We start from the raw sequence: 14,956 nt of genomic DNA on the forward strand, positions 1-14,956 counted from the left end.
GGATGAGCCCACCTAAGATCAGGAAAGTAGTATGTTGTTTTCCTTTCCTGTGCTGCTCCTAAGAGGTGATTGTATCAGGGCTTTCCTGGTCTCATAAAATGAGCTGGGAAAGTGTCCTCTTCTTCTGTATGTATAAAAAAGTGCAATCTCTTCCATGAACATTTGGGTAACACCGTTATGGTTTAGAAATGAGATGTCCCCCAAAAGTTCATGTGTGAGAACATTCAGAAGTGAAATAATTAGACTATGAGTTGGATTAATACACTGATATGAATTAACTGTGGCAACGGTAGACAGATAGGTTGCAGCTGAAGGAAGTAGGCTACTGGGAGCACAAACTGGGATTTATAGTTTGTCCCCGGTGAGTTGAGCTCTCTCTCTGCACTTCCTCGATGCCAAGCTCAGCTAAGAACTGCTTTCCTCTGCCACGTGCTTCCACCATATTCTGCTTCACTTGAGGCTCAGAGACATGGAGTCAGTCAACCATGGACATAAGCTCTGAAACCGTGAGCCAAAAGAAACTTCACCTCCTCTAAGTTGTTCTTATCAGGTCTTTTGATCAGACCAATGAAAAGCTGACTAAAACAGTTCTCAAAGCCAGGTGCTTTTTGTGTGGAAAGATGTTTAACCACAGCATACTGTTCTGGGATTACTAAAATTTTCTAGTAAGTCAGTTTGGGGCAAGTTTTATTTTCTAGTAATTTATACATCCCACCTAAAATCCTGAATATTTACTAGAATAATTTTGTTCTCAATATTATCTTACCTATTTTGTATTTGTTCCCTCACCCATGATTAATCTTGCCAAATGTCTATTTGTCTTTTCAAAGAATCAGATAGACTTTATTCTCCTGATTACTGAATTTGTGTTTTCCATGTCATTAGTTTAGACTCACTTCACTTCCTTCTACACTATTTTGAGTTTATTCTGTAGTTATTTCTGTCACTGAAATTGGATGCTTAGTTTATTCATGTAAGCCTTTCTTCTTTCCTAAAACACAGTGTATCACACCTGTAACTGTATTTTACAACTTTAAAGTGTTTCTGTAGGCAACTGGTTCTAAATATTTTCTAATTTCCATTTAGATTCCTTTGCCGAGCTGCAAGTTATTTCCAAGTTATCTTAAAATTTCCCAATGTAAGAGACTGTACTTAATTATCTTTTTTTAAATGAGTTATACTATAACTGCCTAGGGTGACAGAATGTGCTCCAATGATTGTAGTTCTTTGAAATCTGTGGAACTTTTGTTTCATGGCCTAGCAGACAGTTAATTTCATAAATATTCCATGTGTACTTGAAAAGAATTCCTTGTCATCAACCACTACGAAAAATGAACCATATATGTGCCTAACATTAACCCTCAGCAGACTAGGCAAAATAGCCAACACTCTAGAAGAAGGGGCCAATGGACTCTTGATTTTGTTTAATATTTACTCATTTTACAAATAATGTAAGGAAAAGTAAAAAGAAGGTGAAAATTATTAGTAAACATAACAAAAAATTAAACACAGCAAAACTGTATTTTATTATACATCTTCCTGGTATATGCATGTAAATCTATATTCACACACCCTACATATACATACACATATGCAAATATACGCGTATATGCTCACAAATATACCCAAACACACATAAAGGGATGAGTCATTTGAATCAAACTGTTTAACTCATGCATGAACCTGGAATACACAGGTTTATAAAGACTGACTTTATAAATATTTCAATAGATATATTTCAAATGTATCTCTAATAGATATATATTTACTCTTGGTTCATCTTGCACTTGCAATGTAGAAATGCAGTGCTTTTGAAATGATGATGGCTCAATTTTGTTGAGAAGAAAGTGGAAGACTTTGATCCCTGACTTCAAAATATTTTCACTGTTAGATTTATAAAGTCAGAATAATCAAGCCAATGATTAGTTTTTATTTCTGTGCCATCTATTTCTTTCCCATCCCCTTTGTACACACATTTGCCTTCCTATATGTAAGTTACAAGCTACATAATGTAAATGTTCATGCAGACACCACAGAAGATTTAGGAATACTATTGTACACATCCTCTTAGCAAAACCATGAGGTCCTTCCCATTGCCTTTGGAGGCTCCACAAAAGCAGAGGTTATTTCTGACTTATTTATGGCTACATCCCCAGATCCTAGAACTGTACCTGACATGTAGAAGGCACTTCAAAAAAAAAAATAAAGAATGAATGAAATACATGTTTTCTTGTTAATTGGGCCCCAATGAAAACAGGTGAGAGCAGAAATTTTTTAAATCCGTAAATACTAACCATCTATTGAATATGACCTTCAACTTAGCATCTATGCCTCTTATTATGTTTCCTAATGTTGCCTTATTTTTGTTCTGGCGTCTGCCCTCATTATTTCCTCATCCACATATTGGAAAAATTAACCTACCCCCCACCCCTAGGGGTGGGCCCCAGTTGACTTGAGCTAATCAGGATAGTCCATTCTCCTAAGCAGTCAGACCAAGATCTTCCTGAGAGCTACAGGTTTCAGATTGGAAATATTCTCTTCCCATCAACAAGGTTATATGTGGATGTAAAGCCCAGAACTGCAGAAGCTTCAGGCTACCAAGCTGAGGATAAAGCTCAAATACAGAGGAAAGACAAAGGAATTACAGAAAAATTCAGACTCTCTGGATTCAGGCAATCCTAACAGCCTTACAGTTTAAGTCAATTTTGATCATTTTTTCTGTTATGACAATGAGAACTCACCATCTCCTAGATGATGATTTATGAATGATAAATTGGTTCTGCTTCAGTTCTTATCTCTTCTCAATAAACGGATTTTGATTGGTAGAGACTGTTATTAGTCTCAATTATTACAGGAAATTTCGGGATAAAATTTGGACTAGGAGGAACCAAGTGATGTCAAAGAGCATTGCCTTCTTGGTAAGACATGACTACCCTCACAGCTTCTCGAGCACTAATTTAACACACACCTCCTCATCTAGGATCCGAAGTCACATTTAACTCCCATTCAATATAAAACTTGAATCTTTAAAAATTATCAAGTAAATTTTTTATAGTACCTCCACAGTTGGTAAAAGAACACTGTCATCGAATTCTATCAGAATTTAAGACTCTAATAAACAGGACTTCATTTTTTTCCTTAAAATAAAGTATCCTTTTACCAACCAAACCAAAACCTCCCGCTCTGTCCAGCACCCCAGCCTCACTGGCACACTTCAAAGCTTCTCTACTAAAAGTGACATCAGTTCTCCCTCTCCACAAGGACAGGATCAATTCCATACACATGCAAACTGTGGTAACCTCTCCATCTTGAAAATGCCTCAATAACCACTCATACACACCTAGGTATCATCACATTTCTATGAATATGAAATGATGCCCAGGAGGTACTGCTAACTACAAAACACATATACACACACACTGCAACTTATGTAAGAAAGAATGTAAGTAGGTTAATAAGTGGATATATCCTTAATTTTGCAAAAGGAAGCATATGAAGTATAATCTAGAAACTAATGACATCCATTAACTCCCTTAAGGATGAGAACTAGAGGAAAGGGATTGGAAAGAGCAAGATACTTCTCTTATCTCTAACTAGTTTTGACTTTTGAAACCAAAGTTAATATTTTATGTATTGAAAATAAAATTAACAAGAGTACATACACCTAACTTTAATTTCAATAAATAAAACAACTACAATGAAGGAGAAATAACATAAGTAACTTTCAAAACAATACTGCTAGTATCACCTATGATTACAGATCATATACTCTCAGTCTAAATAAATAAATAATAAGCTCTGGTTAGAGGGTTTTGGATCAGCAATTTGTTTGTCAGAGTGGTTTGGATCAGCAATTCTGAAACTCCTTCTGAGTATGACAGGACTGAGCTGGCAACACAAATATGGAATGGGAGAAGAGAAGATGCGAACTCTGCGGTGTTGAACTAGAAACACAGGTGTCATATGAACTCATGGTTTTCAATGTATAAATAAAGAATTGATTTAAATACATGTGTATGTATATAATATAGAATTTATCTATTTCTTAGCTCTGTCTCAGGAAAGGGCCTAGTAGCAAAGACAATGAAACAATAATGAGCACATGGAGCACCTAGACCTTGATTCCTCAAACCCCATTCCCCACTAAACAAAACCAGACACCTGCAACTTGGACTGAGATGGAGTAACGGTACTGGACCATCTCCTCCAAACACATGAAAGGAATGCTTTTAACGTGAGTAAATTAGATTGGCATTTTTAAAAAAATATTTTTTCAGTTATACATGGGCAGAATATCTTTATTTTGTTTATTTATTTTTATGTGGTGCTGAGGATTGTACCCAGGATCTCATGTGTGTGAGGCGAGCGTTCTACCGCTGAGCCACAACCTCAGTTCTAGATTGGCATTTATTAACCATGTTGCCTTTACTTTTACGGAGAATATAAAAATACTGACTACCTTCATCTATCTCAATCTTATTTTGTCCCCAAAAGTCCAAAGTTACTCACATGGAAATTCTCCTCAGGGGGGTTTTGGAAACCATAAACCTCAAGATCATTCTAATTGGTACTCACTTTCTAATCTAACATTCATCCACATGAGCTGTTACTCAATAAAATATTTCTTGAACTATGAGTAGTCCAGCTGTTTGCAGATCAGTGAACACTTTTACTACAGGCCAAGACATAACACCTCCACAGCCAGGCCTCTCTGGCTTCTTCCCTCCACCCAATGTCTCTCACCCTGGCTCCTGCATCTGCAGAGGGGCCAGGTTCCAGGGAATGGACTGGTTTAAGCAAAGAGGAGAGAAAATAACTGAGTCAGGACCATGGGTCAGTAAACAGCAGCCGAGACAGGCCAGTCTTACCCAAGCGTGAGGTATGAAAAGAGTGAAAATTTAATCTAACTTAAGGTTCAGAGACTGGACCTCTGGGATGTGAATAGGATTAGATAAGGTCATCAGGGTGCAGCCAATTAATGAATCCGATAATTTTACATGAAGATGGAGAAAGACCAGAAGATACATACACACACATACTCCCTGCCTCTTGCCATGAGATGCTCTGCACTACCTCAGCACGCTTTTAGCAAGAAGACTATCATCGAAAGAGGCTCCTAGACCCTGCACCTCCGGAACTGTTAGCCAAAATAAATCTTTTCTTTATAAAGTATCCTGACCCAAGTGTTTTGTTACAATAACACAAAATGGACTACTAATACAGCCCTCAAGAATGGTCTTCACTTTTCTAAAGGGTTTTAAAAGTAAAATAAGGAATATGTGACGAAGTTTGTAAGGTGGCCAAAAGCCTAAAATATCTGGCCTATGACTGAAAAATGTTTGCTGATAGCCAGAATAATGCCACTTCCCAGAGAAACCCCTAAGAAAGCAAATGCCGCTGCTCAAGATCAACTGCCAGGAATCGACTAATAAAAAGCTCACTTTTTTCTAAGTTGTTTAACTCTGCTTTTCTAGCTGGAGCTCTCCCAATCCTGACCCAGCTCAAGAGCTGGCTCAGCCTGCTTCTCGGAAGACCCTCTTGCTCCTCGCTGCCCCAAGACCCTCCTTACAACCCAGCCAGTCAGCTTGGAGTGAGGGGACTAAGGGAAAATAGCTCAGGTCTTCTGATCACCTGTCCACCTTCTAGAGCAGCCTATTCTCTGCTCACCCCCAAGCAACTCTGCTCTTCCAAAGCATCTCTGTTATTGGAGGCAGTGAAAGAACTGAGAATCCATTTGGACCTGTGTCTAAATCACATTTCCAAATCGTTTTAACAGTAAGTAATTAAACTGATACTTTAATCCACACAAGTCCCCCACTTCAAATTCATGAGGGGAAGAGAGGGGTCAGCTTTTACTGGTACCCTAGTTATAATCTCCCATCTGTGAGACTCTGACACTATTTCAAGAACAAGTCATTCTTCTTAACCACACAAGCCACCTACACATGTCCTGTGTAACAAAGCTCATTTTATTTAATCATGACACTTTGCCAATGTTACTCCTCCCCATTCAAAACTGTTAACACAGCCGTCCTGTGAACTACTTACTAAACTACCTTCTATGGTCCACGCACTGTTCTGGCAATAGGCCTTCCCCTGAAGGCAGGGAAGAAGCCTAACTATGGGTGAAGGTTATAAATAAGTAGTGAAAATAATAGTGATAATAAACCGTGAAAAATAAATTGAGGAACTGAAAAGTTCAAAGATGAAGTTCTAAATACAGAAAAACAAGACAGAAGTGGGGGAAGCAGGGAGGTCTGCTTCAGCAAAAGTGATGAGAACCACTTTCTATGACATTTGAGCAGAGGCTTTTCCAAGCAGAGGGAACACAGAGCAATGAGCCCAGGAGGAGAATGAGCTCTGGCTGGAACAGAGTAAGAAGGGAAGTGGACAGGAGGAGACAGCAAGCAGCGGGAGCCTGGGAAGAAGGTGACAGCCGCAGTAGAAGACACCTCGCACACTTGGCATCATTTTCCCCCGCTGCTGGACCACAACCACAGACTCAGAGGGGCGACTTGGCAGCTCTAGGCAGAAGTCTGAAATGGGCTGGCGTGGCTGCCTTCCTTCCTAGAAGCTCCGGACGTGCGTCTCTGCCTCTTGGGCTTCTCCAGGCTGTCTGTATTCCTTGGCCCAGAGCCCTTTCTTTGCATCCCTATAATTTCTGCTTCTCTCGTCATTTCTCCTCAGATTCCTTCTGTCTCCTCTCATGTGGACCCTTGATTTTACACTGGGCCCTTTGGGTAAATCAAGAAAACTCCTCTCTGCCAAGTCCCCTTTAGCATGTAAGGTCACATGTTCACAAGCTCCTGGATTCAGACACAGCAGCTCTGGGAGCCTTGGATTCTGCCTCCTGTACACTGTATTCCTGGGGACTGAATAGGAGAATGAGGTGATCCATTATTATTTACTTTTTTACAGACAATATTTAGTTCTTCCTTACTTTTAGCCAGTGGATAAACTAGAAATGGTAACAAGCTAAGTAGAGCACTCTTCTGACTTCTGTGAGTCCATCTAGCAAACTCCATGCCAGACACCAATCATGATACTGCAACAGTGTCCACTTTATGCTTTGAATATACACCTTGCTGCTCTAATACTACAATTTATTTTTTGAATGGACATGTTTCTTTCTCTTCCTCTCTCCCTGCTCCTTCCTAATCTCTCTCTCCATCCCTAAAATCAAGGGAAACAGGATTACCTTTCTTCCCATCCTGGGCAGAGTTATCTGTCCGCAGTAGACACCCACCATAGGAACAAAGTCATCTAGGCTTTGGGGATGGCACCAAAAGATCTCAGAAATGACTATCTCCCAAAATAACAAGTGAATTACGACTCTAAACATCTAGACAGAACCTGTGGAATGTAGCCTTTGAGTCACCTCTTTAAACGCCCCCTGTTCCTGCTGATGGGGAGAACTGCAGCCTTTGGGACAGGAGTACCTTGTGTTTCTCCTCTGATAACAAAGCAATAAACATTCTTTCTCCTTTTTTTTCAAAACCGTGTCCACGTTATTGGATTGGCATCAGGGACAAGGACTGAGCTTTCACCAACAATATTATTTTTTCTAATACTAATTTCTAATACCAAATTTGGGGGGGGGGTCGTCTATCCCAATTCTCCAATACCAACTGGGTATACAACAATCCAATTAAATTCTAATACTAACTCCCAAAGTTAGTACAAACCCCAGAAGCTAAGGGCTCAGGTGTACCAAACTGTCCTCACTTCAGATAACAACCACAAATCCCAAGGGCAACTGATACTTCTGACTAACTTATGGAAACCAATTGGGGGTTTCCATAAGCCCCTCCTCAGATTCATTAATTCACTATAACTCTTAGAATTCAGGAAAACCCTTTTCTTGCTTTTATAGCTGTATTATAAAGAAACAGATTCATAGGGCAAGGGATGCAACACTCCCCCAACTTCTCCAGCACATCAATGTGTTTCCCGACTTGGAAGCTCTCTGAATCCCACTGTTTTTAACATAGGTTTCTTACACAGGCCTGACTAATTAGATCATTGGTCACTGGTGACTGAACTCAAATCTCTGGCCCCTCATTATAACCCAGTGGTTGAGAGCAAGGATGCTAGAATTTCTAACCCTCTGATCCCACAATTGTTTTCCTAACTAGAAATTTCCATTCTGAAGCCAGCTGGTGGCCATACCTTATATCATCTCTATCAAAGAGAAGGCCTTCTCACCATTCAGAAAATTTTCAGGGCTTTTAGGACTCTTTGTTATGATGCTAGGACAAAGTTTGAGAGGTAGAGGCTTTGGGAGGTCCCTAATACATTTTTTAATCATACTATCATATCTCAATCTCTATCTCATGATATATGCAAAAATCAACTTATAATACATCACATCCTCAATGTAAAATATAAAACCTACGGAAGTACTAGAAGAGAACACAGAGAAAATTTTTCTGAGTTTGAGATAGACTAACATTACTTAATTCATAAGAAAGTTATCAATCATAAAGAAAAAGAATTGATAAGAAAGTCTCCAAATGAAAAATCTTTGTTCTTAAACTATAAAGAAAAGGGCAAGCCAATCAGCAGGAAGAAAAATCTGCACACATTCTATAAAAGACCTGTGCCAAGAATAATATAAATAACCCTTACAATTCTAGAAGATGCAATAAAGACCTGAACACACAAATCACAAAAAATATATGCAGATGACAAACAGGTACAAGAAAAGATGCTCAAAATTCACATCATTAGATAAATGCAAATTGGATCCACAGTGACATCTGACTACATATCTATTAGGAGGCTCAGAATTAAAAAGACTGATAATATAAAGTGTGGGAATACATGTGGAACTCCTAGACCTCTAATACACTGCTGATGAAAATGCAAAATTATACAGAAAAGAGCTAGAAGTTTCTTGGGTTTTGTTTGTTTGGGTTTTTGGTGTTAGGGATCAAACCCAGGGCCTTGTTCACAGTTGCCATTTTCCTACAAAATTAAACACACAGTTAAGATAAAACTGAGTCAGTCCACTCCTATTTACCCAAGAGAAATAAAAACACACAATCACAAAAAGATTTGTACACGAATGGTCATGGAAGCTGGAACAGTTTGAATACTGAAAGCTCCCCCAAGGTCCATGTGTTAAAGAATGGTCCCCAGGGTAGCAGTATTGGTAGACGGTAGGACAAAGTTTGAGAGGTAGAGGCTTTGGGAGGTCCCTAATCCAACTGAGGCCTGCTCTAGAAAGGAACCTTGGACCTTTCTCTCCTTTTCCTTGGCTCTCTGGCTCCTGATGTGCGTGATTTTGCTCCTCCACACAATCTCTCTATGATATGCTACCCAAATCAATGGGGCTAATAGATCATGGACTGGAACCTGCAAAACTATGGGTCAAAATAACCTTTTTTCCTCTTTTTAAGTTAACTCAAGTATTTTGTTATAGTAAATAAAAGCTAACACAGAAGTAATGAAGACAAAAGCCAAAAAAAAAAATGGAAACTATCAACAACTATCAACTGGTGAACAGAAGAAAAAGAAAGCAGCTCATACAATGGACTACTCAGCATATAAAATAAATATTCAGCAAGGAAATAAAAAGCACACTCAGCAAATAAATGAAACTGCTGAAACATAAAACATGGGTGAAGTTCAAAGCATTATTACACTAAGTGAAAGAGGCCAAACACAAAAGACCACCTAGAATACGAATTCATTTATAAGAAATTCTAGAAAAGACGAAAGTACAGCAGCAGCACAAAGACCTAGATTTTAATAAGAGTTCAGAGTAAGGGAAAGGGACTGAAAGCTTTTAAAGTTATGAACATGATCTTTATAATGAGTGTAATCTTGGTTCAAACATTGGTCAAGACTCATTAATACCCTTAAAAAATCGTAAATTTCATTGCAAGTAAGTTATATCTCAATAATTTTTAATAATATACAACAATAAAAACTCTATGCTGACATACTGAACTAACATATATTCATGGTGTATGTCCCTTTTACATTACTTGCTCTCAAAGTGACTACTAGGCAAATATATAACAATTAAGAATCTGAAACAATATTTAACAGATCACAGGCTCCTACATAACTATTCCTGTCATGACATCTGTATTCATTTAAACAATGCACAAGTATTCAATAATGCATGTTGACAATTTTAGTGAGAAGTCTTTAGTCATAAGACAATTTACTAGAATTCAAAAGTAGAAGCAAAACGACCTTTACTTTATTTGAGAGGGGAAAAAAAAAGCCCACACTGATATAATTCAGTGAAACACTCAATTTAGAGTTCTAAATACAGTAATCAATTACCAAGAATTATTTATCAGCTATTTGAGGAATTTCAAACAAAAAAAACTCTCAATCTCAGTAATTTGTCATAAAATTTCATTTTAAATGTTATGGTAAAAACAATGCACATGCACTCTGATAGGAAGTATTAGAAGAGTTGAACAAAAATAAACAGATGACTGTGATTACAGTTTCCATCTAAGGCAATAGCATAAGCAAAAGAATTCTCCTCTAATTTCATTATAGGTAAAATGCATTAAAATTTTGAGCGTCTAAACATTTCAAAGTGACAATTATTTTATCTTTTGTGTACATAAAAAATAAAGTAAACTTTTTTAAAGTGAAGAAATAAATAATCTCTACAACATACAGGGGCAGCAGCACACATTCAAGTCAATCTCTCATCATTATGTAGCCAATGCTTCAAGGTTGACTATCAAAATGCTATTTCTCAATATCTGAGAGAAGTAAAGGCAGGCCATGAACCCAGAAGCAGTCTTCTAATCTACAAGTAGGTATACAAAAGTGATTCCCAAGCCACAGGGCCACTAAGATAGGTAAGTGCATAAAATTTTAATTGCAAAAATTTCTTTAAAAAGAAGTCTTCATACTTCTTTTATTTTAGATTGAAAACACATAAAGGAAACTGACAGGCAGGGCCAAGGGGGATGACTCTGCAGCAGAGTGCTTGCCCTGCCTTTGGAATCAAGAGAAGTAACTAAGCTAAGGGTCTTTAATCAGGTCCTTCACCTCACAGAGATTCTACAAACTGAAATTCTACAACTTGAAAGGATCAGAATTGTTCTTTGACATCTCTTTTCAGTCTAAAATTCTGCCTCTCAAATTTTTAATAATAATTCTGGAACTCAGCTGATGTTACAATTTAAGTTACCAAAACAGAAAAATAGATGAACATACTTTATAATTTTTTGAAGTTATTACTTTATATGTAGTTGCCTAACATAATTTGTTAATATAATTTATCATTTCAGAAATGTTTCAAGAAAATGAAATACCACCCTAAATCATGATTTTATTTATAGACATTTCACACAATTAGAGTAACAATGGGCATAACATTCTGTATACAACTGTCTACTCTTAGGTGTTTTCCACACCATCATACATAGCCTTTATATGTATTGCTTTAAAGAGTTGCTTAACATTCTGATAAGTGCATGTCTATATTCATCCATGGACATATATATTAACACAATAAAATACTAAAGGATAAAAATTATTAAATTATTATTCTTAGGGAAATAATGGAGATTTCTCAGTATAATTTTCTATACATTTTGATCTAATGGTTTTTAATGTAAAATTTGATTAAAAATTAAAAATGTAAGTGAAATATAGTTATCAATTATAAATAAATGGAAATTAGAATTAAATTAAATGGAAATTAGAAATCATGTGATCCAACCTCCAATACAATGCAGGAATCTTATCTATTTTCCTACCATTTTAGGAAAAGGATATAGGGAAATGAATCTAGTCAGAAATCAAAACACTATCAGTGAAAAGAAAAGTGGTCTGTGACTACTGAAAGAAGCTACTTAAAACTCATCCCAACAACACTACAACAGCATCAGCAAATCAATGCTTTATTTAAAGGATTAGGTGTTAGGTTCTGAGGAGACAAAAGATGATTCTCAAAGAATGAGAGCAGCTCATATGCTCAAGAAATGTGAGGCAACCCGGGTGCAGTGGCGCACATTCTATAAAAGACCTGTGCCAACTTCTTCCACAAGAATAACCAATAAATGAATATACAGTTTCTGAGGATGTTGTAGTCAAGAGACTATTACTGCTACTTCAGAAAAGAAATTACAGATTTTATGACGTGAAAGATTGAATTCTTCAACAATAACAAATAAATGCAGCCTGATTAAAATTAAGATATTTATGACAAATATAGGCTATGATGAGTTTAAATACTCTTTTAATGGTAAAGAGACTTTATTTAAAAGGAATTATATTTCATGCACACAAATATATACAGACAGACCCCAGTGGCCTACCTATTTCAAGTACATGTAAGAGAAGAAAACCTTTCAGAGAAATCTGATCGAATGGTCCAATTAGATACACTAACTAAAATAAATGACTTGGCCCAATTTTTCTACAAATCAAACACTGATTTGGGGCAGAATATAGTAACAAATGTCATAAGTTAAAATATGAAAGATGACCCTGATCATGTAAAAATTTAAAAGTACATAAAGCAAAGATAGTAGATGGGATGGTACTCAAAAGCTCTTACTCAACTGATAAACAGCATCTGGTACATTATTTAATGTGTCCTTTGGGGGGAAAGGGCAACCTCTAACAGTTTCAAACTGTACTGAAGTATTAAGCCTTTTTCAAGCAATATTACTAATGTAGAGATGAAGAACAAATGAGTTACCAAGACCAAGAAATAGATTTTAAAAATTTTTAAATTCTACCAGTAATTACAGTGTGATAATTACAAATCTATTACCAACAGAAAGAGAACAGTTAGATGAATGTTAATACTTCTATTTTTTTTCTTCTTCTTCCTTTTGGTACCAGGGGTTGAAACCAGGGGCATTTAACCACTAAGCTAGATCCCCATCCTTTTTTATGTTTTACTTTGAGACAGGGTCTCAATAAATTGGTGAGGCTGGCTTTGAACATGCATCCACTGCCTCAGCCTCCCAAGATGCTAGGATTACAGGGGTGCACCACTATATCCGACAACACTTATTTTTATTTTTTTAGGTGCTGTTCTTCCCTCACAGTATCACCATTACTCCTCAGAGATTCATGTATATTCATATATTTGAGCCTGCCTTAAAACTTAACACTATACCTTTTATTTGAGGCTGCATTAAAAATCCTAACACTACAACTTTCTAATAAGCTACCCTGCAGCCCCAAAAGAACCTCACAGCCACCAGTCATGGTATGAGAGCCTTTTACCTCAAAACCATGTTAACCCTGTCCTAAAAGTTACACATATAAGAATCCTAATTCTCTTGGTCTAAATTCCTCACACTGCTCAAGAAAAAGAATTGAAAATAAATGTAAAACCTTTATAAGAAACATACAGCTATCACTTATTGGATACAGTTGGCTCTCTGTATCCATTAATTTCATCCTCAGATTCAACCAATCACAGACAGAAAATACTTGCGGGGGGGCGGGGGGGATTCATAAGTACTGAACATGTACAGACTTGTATCCTTGTTATTATTCCTTAAGCAATATAGTATTACAACTATTTACATAGCATTTACATTGTATTCGGCATTGTGAAGAGCGGTGACAAGTAGATGGGAGAGCAGTGTCTGAAATTGGGGTCCCTGATGTTTTCATGGCTGTGGCATACTTAGTGCCTAGGAAAGTTAATCTGCAAAGGTGCAAGATGCCTAGTTGCTATGGTAATGCATTCCATGAGGAAGCTCTGTGCAAGAGTCTCATCAGTCTAGACCTTGATCTCAGGCATCCAGTTCCTGGGACAACCACAATGTTTCACCAGCTCTGCTGCTCCTGAACCTGCCTGCATTAACTGTAACTTTAGACAATGGACTTTCTTGAGGGACACACAAACCTCCTAAGGTTGCACATTGCAAATGTAGAATGTAACTGAGGAATAAGATGCATAATGTTGCTAACTTTCATGAATACAATGAATAATGCTTGCAAAGAATATCTTGAATCTGAATGAGCCATATATAATAAAGATTGCTAGCATGATTCTTTAGACCTGCTTCTCCTTCAGAGAGCAGTGCTCCACCCAATCCCAGCTGTTATCTTCAAAAATCTGCGTATTTGAGTCTTTATTTTTCTAATCTCCCATCGCCCCTTGCCGGAACTGCTAGTTTGGCCACACTGGTTGCAGCAGGGTAACATAAGTAATACAGAGATGATTTAAAGTATATGAAAAGATGTGGGTAGGTTATGCAAACACCACACCATTTTACATAAGGGACTTGAGCACCTGCTGATCTGTGTACTCATGGAAATTGGGAGCATGAAGGGAATTGAGGGCGAAGGTTCAGGGAGTCCTGAAACCAATCCCCTAAGGGTAGGAAGGGACAAATATAGTGCACTGTGCTTTCTCTACACTGTCACATCAAAGTCTCCACCAACCCTACTAGGCAGATAGCACTAACTTTGACAAATGTGAAAACAGAAGCCTGAATGCCTAACATCATCACCCAAGCATCTGAGGACAGTGATTCTATGTTCTTCAATGACCCAAATGGAGTTAAAGCAATCCTTTTTTAGGTATGCTACATTACATTATAAGAAAACAATAAAACCTTACCACAGCCAAAACTTTTGGAATGAATATTTCTTAATACTTTAAAATTCTGTGTTTTACAGTGGAAGCCATAGATTAAAACCTAAAAAGACTGAGTAACTAAAGAATACAGGCCATAATTAGGCACCTCTAAAAACATCTGTCTACAAATATACCCTCATGTTATAAGAACTGTTCCAAATATAGAATTCTAAGCACTCAATAAAAATTTGTTCAATGAATAAAACACTGCAATGACTTAATGTATGATTACTTCAAGGAAATTACCCTATTTATATTTTTGTTGAAATAAAATAGTTTTATGCTTCAATCAACTTCTGTCTCTATTTGATTATTAGTAAATAAATAAATTAATAATAATGATGCTGCATGTTATGAGCTTTT

At 37.1% G+C, this 14,956-nt stretch overlaps 1 protein-coding gene across 1 annotated transcript in view; it reads right to left on the reverse strand.

Annotated features, from left to right (window-relative positions):
- The window catches only part of LOC144251439 (methylglutaconyl-CoA hydratase, mitochondrial-like), an 86,921-nt gene that overhangs the window by 63,353 nt on the left and 8,612 nt on the right, over positions 1–14,956 (reverse strand). The gene's annotated exons all lie outside the window — the stretch shown is intronic.

The sequence above is a fragment of the Urocitellus parryii genome (assembly GCF_045843805.1).
Source record: "Urocitellus parryii isolate mUroPar1 chromosome 13 unlocalized genomic scaffold, mUroPar1.hap1 SUPER_13_unloc_4, whole genome shotgun sequence".
Classification (NCBI taxonomy): domain Eukaryota; kingdom Metazoa; phylum Chordata; class Mammalia; order Rodentia; family Sciuridae; genus Urocitellus; species Urocitellus parryii.